Consider the following 9,980-nt stretch of genomic DNA (forward strand, 5'->3'; position numbering starts at 1 on the left):
ATAGGTAGAGTCGTACATATCTATGTAAACCACTGACAAAGTTGTTATAAAAAAAAAAAAAAAACCACTGACAAAGTGACAACAACTTCAGAACAGATAGACACCAAAATAGTAAAAGGAAAAATGTTTCTGCAATTAATGCAAATAAATTATCTCCATTTATTCTCAAAACGATGTCGTTTTGATATTAAAATCTTAAAAAATTATAAATATAAAGATTATTATAATCCTGAAATAAATTAAAATTATAAAAATACCATAATTTCTGTCCCAAAATAATATCGTATTGGACTTACTACAGATAACTTATCTGCTGCATAAAAAGTTAACCCAATAGTAAATACATTAATAAGAATTTTATACTACTTGTTTAAGAAGATATAGCCTTTCTCTCAATTAGAGAAAAATTAAAAACTCGCTCCTTTGAAAACATAAAAATGTTGGGATTGTCGTTTGTGCTTTAACATGATATCATTAAATTTTTTATACACAATATTTTGTGGGATTCGCACTTTTTAAAATAAAAAAAATTAAAAAAGTTAAAACATACAAAACGAATCTCTATAACATTACACAATCACTTTCCCTACGACATAACTTTTATAAAACCCAAAAATATTATCTAAATCTAACCAGTCATCGAGTCGCTTAAGATTTGATTTGAATTTATATAATAATAATAACACAAATCAACCAGTGTCGTAGTGGTAACGGCTTTTTGACCCTTATGCCCCTTAATTAATAATTAATTACCAAATTGCCCCTGATTCAAAACTATTTCGAAAATTTACCCTCCCCAACAAACATAACACCAATCTGCCCCTGTTTGACCGTTGACCACGAAGCCTACCCGGGTACACCATTATCTACCCGGGTAAATTTTGAAACTTTTTATCTACCCGAGTATGTAGGGGTGTACCCGGGTAGAGTTCTTGAATCTGGGAAAATGTTTGAATTATTTACCCGGGTACGGAGCAGTGTACCCGGGTAAATCGCGACGGTAGGGTTTTAAAATACCCCAGCAGCCCCATTCGAAAACCCACAAAAGGGGTACCCGAGTAGAGCTGCTGGAGGAGTGTCATCTTGAGCGATTTCAGGCATAATCTTGCACTAATTCGTCTTGTTTGTGATCATCATTCGCGGACCTTGCAACCTCTCTGCCTTCTACCGATTGAAATCGATCAAAGGTGCATTTTTTTTTTCAGTTTTTTCAATTATGTTATGATTTCTGTTCTGATTCATTGTTTTCGTTTATATCATTTGATTCTGTCCGAATTATTTTATCAATTTGTATGTCATACGCTTACCCTAACCCTGAATGTAACCCTAACCCTAACCCTAACCCTAACCCTAACCCTAACATGTATCTAATTTCTGATTTTGGTTATTTTTTCAGTTTAATAGTGTGACACAATGACCTCTCGACGCGTTTCAAAGCTGCCAGTGACCCATTCCGAGAGAAGAACCAAGAGTCGTCACGATGGGTCGTCATCCTCTCAGCCCCAGGCTGCTTCGAGTCAGGCTCCGGACTTGACGTTCGGATATTTGTTTGAGGATGACATTCCTTCACACGAGAAGTTCGTGAAGTTTTTCATGACCCGGAAGATCTGCGAACCGAAATCACTGGATTCGGCATTCTTCAACCTAGAGCGTTTTGACATCGTGCCGCTTCTTGAGCAGACACATTTACTTCACCTGGCGGAGATGCGGTGCCCATACTCGGAGGTTATGGTAAGAGCCTTCTACCAGAACCTTGGCTACTCGCAAGGCGAGCTGACTTCCCGTGTATGCGGGATTGATATCATCATGACTGCTCCTATCTGGACGGAGCTACTGGGGTTCGATTTTGATGGTGTCTCAGGAGCAGCACTATATGATGGAGACAGCCATCATATATTTGGTGATTATAACCGGGAGACCATTGTTACAGAGACTAGGAGGGCAGACGCTGAGCCCGGTCATTTTGCTCATTATCCTGTTAGCAACTTGTCAGTTTCTGCTCGCATTCTTCATTATGTGGTGACACATATTATTTTCCAGCGCCCGCATAATCACTCAAAGGTGCTGGAAGGGGACTTTGTCATCCTGTGGGCCCTCCTTCACAGTCAGCAGGTGAACTGGAGGCATTACATATGCATACTGATGTGGAAGGCAGCCAAGTCAAAGAAGGCTGAATTGCCTTTTGCATTTCTGGTGCAGAAGATTCTGCATAGATTTGGAGTGCCTATGGCAACAGAGACCTTGAAGACCGCCAGAGGCTGGAATGCTATATTTGGTGAGAGGCTCCTGAAGCAGTGTGGGATCCTACCGAACAGAGCGGGTATCTGGACGTGGAAGAAGGCACCAGAACCACCTGAGATCCCATTCCACCACGATGCTGAGATGGAGGATGCACCTGCAGGTGATGTGTTGGTCTTTATGAGTTTATGCAATTATGTGTTGTTTAATTTTTAATGTGGTATTGAAGTTTGTTTTTCATGGTTTATGATGTAGGCCTTGATGATGATGACGATGATGATGGCGTTGCTGAGGTTGATGTCAGACCGACACGTCCCACCCGCAGTCGGCGACCACCAGCTCCTCCTGAGGGTGGATGGACACTTGATCATGTCATGGCATCCTTATATGATCTGACTACTGACTTTAGAAGATATAGACAGAGCACGAGCAAGTGGCGAAACCAGATGGACACAAGGGTTGCACGGTTGGACACAAGGGTTTCACGCTTGGAGGGTTTAATTGGCGAGGGTGCCCATACTCAGGAGGAGGAGGAGGAGGAGGATGATGACAATGGGGATGACACACAATCGGATGAAGAGAATGGGGAGGACACGCCATCGGATTAGTGTGTCCATAGGGTTTCATATCATTGATTTAGTTTGATGTAATGTAGTCATTTTGGTACATTTAGGAACTTTACCTACATTGCATGGATGTTTTTGTACTGGATGTTCAAAATTTGAATGAATGAAATTTTCGTTGCGCACGTTCAGACTTGTTGGTTCTATGCATTAGTATGAGACCTTGCATTAATATTGTCATAATTAATTTGGAAATCAATTCAACCCAAAGTAGTTTATTATTCATTTTCAACTTTGATTGGCGCACATCTTGATTACTGCATCCTATTTCTACGAAATCAATCCACCCCCAAGTCATACCGTATGTAGGTATTGCACAACAATTACCAAAATGCAACAAAAATTGCCAAAACAGCATCTGCAACAGCATCTGCAACTGGTCTACCCGGGTACCACGAATAGTCTACCCGGGTAAGATGTACTCGGGTATATCATTACGAGTTACCCGGGTAGACCAGTTGCAGATGCAGCAGCAGGTGCTGTTCAATCCATTTTGTTAGCATCTTGGTAATTGATGTGTAATACAATAACCTTAACTGACTCGGGGAAGGGGTAAATGGGTATGGTAGACATTCGGATTGCACAATACGGAACGAGTGACTCGCTAAACTTAACGGATACATTTCAACAATACATTTCAACAACACAAGAATACAGTTCAACAATACATTTCAACAACACAATACATAACTAATACAAGATAAAGTTTATGGTACAAGGAAACAAAACAATACGTAAAGTGATTGTCATTACAAAACAAAGTACTACACAAAAACAATACGTAATCATGCAACAATGGCCGAAACCCATACATATTGGGGTTTCTGGACGCGATTTACCCGGGTACACTGCTCCGTACCCGGGTAAATAATTCAAACATTTTCCCATATTCAAGAACTCTACCCGGGTACATCCCTACATACTCGGGTAGATAAAAAGTTTCAAAATTTACCCGGGTAGGTAATGGTGTACCCGGGTAGGCTTCGTGGTCAACGGTCAAACAGGGGCAGATTGGTGTTATGTTTGTTGGGGAGGGTAAATTTTCGAAATAGTTTTGAATGAGGGACAATTTGGTAATTAATTATTAATTAAGGGACATAAGGGTCAAAAAGCCTAGTGGTAACTGTTACTAAATTACTCCAACAGGTCTCGTGTTTAACTAGTCCGGTTTCATAGGATTAAACCCAATTTGCAAGCAAGTCACTTATTCGATACTTATTTAAGTGCATATACGATCAATTAACTTGACTGAACCGCTCGAAGATTCGATTTTTGGGTGAATTGGTCGGACCGGGCTAGTGTGATTTTCATGACATTGAAAAATGGTCTATGTATTTTTTTTGTTGAATGTTTCCGAAATATGTTTCTCGTATTCTATCAGATAAAATGAGATAATTTCATTTTATACACATATAAGAAATGGATGAGATTTGTTTTTATTCTCTCTCTTCTTCTTAACAAGTCACATTCATATTTTTGTGTATTATTGCATGAGATAAAATTATGTCATTTACTATAAGAAACATATTTCCCTTATTTTTTTATAGAATTTTTTTTTTAGATTATTTTTTACAGAGATATAAGCATGGAATAACTTATTAATCGTTCAAGAAAAAACGTACGTCTATGATGTTAAAATTAAAATAGTTTCTGTTATGAGATAAAATTATGTCATGCACTTTGCAAAACATATTCCCCTTATTTTTTATATGATTCTTTTATTTATTTTTGTTGTAGAATTTTTTCTTACAGTGGTGTAAGCATGAAATAACTTATTATTCGTTCAAGAAAAAACGTACGGCTATGATGTTAAAATTAAAATAGTTTCATGTATTACAAAAATTAATATATATATATATATATATAAAGAGTTATATTTATGACCTAAACTGTTTATAAACTTTTACAATCAAATCTTAACTGTTAATTTCTGTCAATCTAACGATTATAATTTATTAGTAATTAATAATTAATTAATAAATATAACCCAATAAATTATAACTGTTAGATTGAGGGAAATCAATAGTTAAGATTTGATTGTAAGAGTTTATAAATAATTTAGGTTGTAAATATAATTCTCCTATATATATATATAGGGGAAGGATAGTGTGACAACCAAGTTGTGTTACTACCAAGTGACTACCAATCAATCTTACCGTTAGATCGATTATATTGATCCAACGGTTATGTTTATTTTTATCTTTGTATGGTCATGATTCCCCAAATTAAATACTTTATATTTATTTTCACCTTTATATGGTTATAATTTCCCATATTTAATGCTTTCACTTTAAATATGGGGAATCATGACCATACAAAGATGGAAATAAATATAACCGTTGGATCAATATAATCGATCTAACGGTGAGATTGATTGGTAGTAACTTGGTAGTAACACAACTTGGTTGTCACAATATCCTTCCCCATATATATATATATAGGATCCTTTGACATTGGTGTGAAATTTGAAATTTAACACCTCATTTGATAGTCGTTAGATCAAAAAAGATTAATAGTGTCACATGCTTACATATCAGAATCGTTGATTTTTTTGATCTAACGGCTCTCAGATGAGGTGTCAAATGATGATACCTCATATATATATATATATATATATATATATATATATAATCTATCCCTATATATATATATAGGTATAGATTATTCTGCTTACTCCTATTTTGCCTACTTTTGCCTACCTCTCTCAACACCGTTAGATTACAATATCATTCAACAATAGAGATTTATAAGATAAAATCACTCATTTTACCCTTTCTTCTCTCCCATTGCCCCTCACCATTTCTCTCTCCTCCCCCTTTTCTCTTCCTCGCTGCGGCATCAGAATACTGAAACGACTGAAGGGTATCAAGTTTCGCTAATTCAATCACTCTTTACTTGTAATTGACAATCTGTTGGTAATTGAATTTTTATAAAATATTATTTTGTATACAAGGATCAAATTGTTAAGTGATTTAAAATTATGATATTCAACATTGGGTTGGTCGTGATTTAAATTAATCCACGACCAAATTGGACGATCCATTTGGAGGGTATGAATATTCATACTAAATATTATTTTGTATGTTGTTCGTGATTGAATTCAATCATCCTCCAACAATCTGATCCTTATTTCATACAAAATTCAATCATCCTCCAACATTAGGTCGTGATTTTGGAAGAAATATTATTTTGTTACCAATCCAATGTTGAATATTCAAAATAAAAATCATACAAAAGAAAGAAAGGATAGTCAGAAAACCCAAATTTGAGACTCCAAACCATTGTCAGTGATTCATACCCTCTTAATCTATTTTTGTCAATTACAAGTGTATCAAGAAGGATGATTTTGATTCTGATTCTGATGCCGCAGCGAGGAAGAGAAAAGGGAGAGGAGAGAGAAAGGGTGAAAGAATTGATTTTATCTCGTAAATCTCTATCGTTGGATGATACTGTAATCTAACGGTGTTGAGGAAGATAGACAAAAGTAGGCAAAATAAGAATAGGCAGAATAACATATCTCATATATATATATATATGTATATATATATATATATATATATATATATATATATATATATATATATATATATATAGTAGTTTAGTTGGCAACACGGGTTGAGTGGGTGATGAGAGAATCTGATTTATATTCCTACCAAATATATTTTTGGGAAGAGGCAAGTAGCTTTAACTATGATTAAATTATGATTCGAGCTTGTAGTCGATTCAAATAGTTGAAGTTTGTGAGGATATTCAAAGTGCTGACTCGCCTTAAGAATATATGAAAATTCAATTTAAACTTAAAAAAATAAAAAAGACTAATTTATTCAAAATCTAAATAAAATTAAAATAAAAGACTAATTAAAATTAAATAAAAAACCAAAAATATGTAATATTTCAAATGCTTCGCAATATAATTATATAATTTATCTATTTCCTTTAATCTTAACCCCGAAATGAGTTCATTCATTTTCTCTAACTTATTTAACTTCAGAGAGAAGTAGCAATTTCCTAACTGTTCCTAATAATTGGTAACTCGTTTTTGTTTGCTAGTTGAAAAGCCACTTCAGAAAGGCATGGTCAACAAGCAAATGAAGGTCAAATGAATTATAGCCTGAGCCAAAGGAGGTTTCGGAACTTCAAATTGGTAACTCGTTAGTGTTTGTTTGGCCAGTAACACAAGCTAAAAATAACTGTTTGAATCTTAGTGCATTTGTTATCGGAGATATTTGTAAGAAATTTGATAGAAATTTTTTTATCGGCAAGTTAAGAAAAAGAATTTGGTTGGCCAAAATTTTATTAGTAACATTGGATTAATTTTACTGATATTATATTTAGTTGATGATAAAATATTGATAAGAATGTGAATCAAAATTATCAAAATACCTATCATTTTTTGAATATTGTAAGTGAGCCATCATCAAACGTTCATTTCTTTAAGTCTCTAAAAGTTATATTCAGAATCCAAGAGAATGGGGAAAAGAATACCATGACTTGGGTGGCATAATTTTTTAGCTTTGTGTAGTTCAAAAGGAAAATGCTAGAAAATAAAAAATTGTTAGCATTTTGTTCACATTTCTCGTACTAAACATGGTAAATAAATATTTTTCACTCAATTTTTCTATCATTCCAATTAAAATACTCATACCAAACACCCTTTAAAAAATTAAATACTAGAAAAAAATCATGGAAAATAGTTAATTTTCACTACACCACGGTTGAGTTGTAAAAGAAATTTTCACTTCACCCAATTTTTCATCATTCCAATTGAAATACTCATACCAAACACCCTTTAAAAAATTAAATACTAGAAAAAAAATCATGGAAAATAGTTAATTTTCACTACACAAAGGTTGAATTGTGAAAGCAATATGAGAGTGAATTTTATGTTATTTAATATGATCCTGTCATATGAGAAAATTCTAATCATACAAATGTGGATTAATGATAGTAAGGGATGAAAGAGGAAAAATATTAGAATATATAATTATAAAATCATCACAATTAATTCGTTTTTATATGATTAGGATTATTTCACATGATGTTAAATAACAAATAAAAAGATTAATTTTCAAGTTATATATATATATATATATATATATATATATATATATATATATATATATATATATATATATCCAAAAACGATTTTGTTGGCCTTTTTGTCCATTGTTGGTTCAAAATAACACAACGTGGGATATAAGCAGTGGGGACCTATAATTTTTTTTTTATATCCGCACATTTAGTGACGGCCGGACAGTGTTCCCAAATTTTTTTTTGTAAAAAAAATTAAATTAACGCTTGAACCCGCTCATAATCTAGTTGCTTCCATAACAAAGGATGAAGGAAGCATGTGGATGGGTACGTGACAGAGGATGAAGAATAAGTTTTCTTTCTAATCAATTTGCATTGCTACGTTATTTTAATCATCTCCGTACGTTGCTAACTAATATAAGAATAAATATCTTTTTTAGTCCCTAATAAAAAATTTGGTCCCCACTTTAGTCCATTATAAAAAAAAAATAGTCGCATGGTCCCCATTTTAGTCTTTTTGAGGGACTAATGTAGATCTTTTTTAAATTTGTAAGGGACCACGCTTTTAACTAAATTGATCCACTTTCATTTTTTAGGGACCTCCTCCAGACTAATTTTTGGTAAGGAATTAAAATGGGGACCATATTTTTTGTTAGGGATATAAAAGAATATTTACTCCTAATATAAATATTGAACTAAGAGATAAATAAGGACCTACATGACTACAACAGAAAAAAAAAAAAAAAACTAAAATCCAAAAGTTTATGTCCACGCTTGCGGATATACTAGTGAATTACCCGTGCGATGCCTGTGGATATAAGTGAATAATACTTAAAAGAAAAAAATGAGTATAAAATTATTTATTTTTGGAGCAATGAAAGAATAACCTATCATTCCTAAATAAAATAATGAAAACTTGCTTGCCCCGTGAAAGCTACTTTATGATATCAATACCTATAATACCCTGATGAGGCAATATTCATCAGCAGCAGCATTTTGGCAGTAATCCTCTCCTATTATAGCCTCATTATTGCCCTTGTCTTTGGCCGCTAGAGGGTAAACGGCTGACCCTTTTATGAAGAATTGAGTTTAACTGTTTTCCTTTTTGTTTTGTCCTTATATAAATTATAATCCTTCTTGTGCTGCTTCCGGTCTGCCAAGCGTGCCCCATAACTGCCCAAAGTTATTGCGTGCTTCCAACTAGTTTGCTCAGCTCTTATCAGCTATGGCCCAAAGTTATTGCCCATTTGCCAGCCACCCATCTTTCCCTCATGCCCAAAGTTTTAAGTCACGACCCACTTTTGCTTTAGAGACCCCCAAATATTAGGATGGACTATGATGAATTTTTCTAAATATTGGACCATTTCATTGATTCAATTCCATTTTTCATTGCCCTCTATGATGAATTTTTCACTTGCCTCAGACCCAATAAATCCCTACTTCCCTGCACGTGAACCCAGGCTTTTAAGAAATCACTTCATTCAGTGTGCGTATAAGTTAAAGTTTCCAAACTTAATTTTATATAAACTTGATTTTGCTAAAAAATAATTTTGATTAAAAGCAAATTTGGGTAAATTGACTTATGTTTTGAAACATTTATCTGAAAAGTAATTTTGATATGATTATTGTTGTTTGGAGAGGATGAGTAAAATTCACTTTTGAATTTATTATTACAAAAATAATATAATTTTATCTCTTTAGTTAGATAAAAAATAAATAAATGTTTAAAATATAATTACGAATACACACAAACTTATTTTACTTACCCCAAAAGTAACAATAATTTTCTTTTGCTTGTTGGAATTCAAATTTTGATTCAAACTTGGTATTATCTCAAATACGAGGAATGTTATACATACAACCTATTTTCATTTACAATAAATGATAACCGTTGGTTGACGGAAATCAACGGTTAAGATATGATTGTAAACGAAAATAGATGGTCCTTCAAATATTATCAAACATATTATTATGAGATTTTAGGTAGTTGAACTCTAAACACAACAGAGCTTGCGTATCTTCCTGCCCGCGCAGCGATTCTAAGTTGATCAATATTGATATATTATATGATGCTACCAAACAACAACA

The sequence above is a fragment of the Gastrolobium bilobum genome, unplaced genomic scaffold (assembly GCF_033153095.1).
Source record: "Gastrolobium bilobum isolate Gb01-03AN ecotype WA unplaced genomic scaffold, APGP_CSIRO_Gbil_v1 utg913, whole genome shotgun sequence".
Lineage (NCBI taxonomy): Eukaryota > Viridiplantae > Streptophyta > Magnoliopsida > Fabales > Fabaceae > Gastrolobium > Gastrolobium bilobum.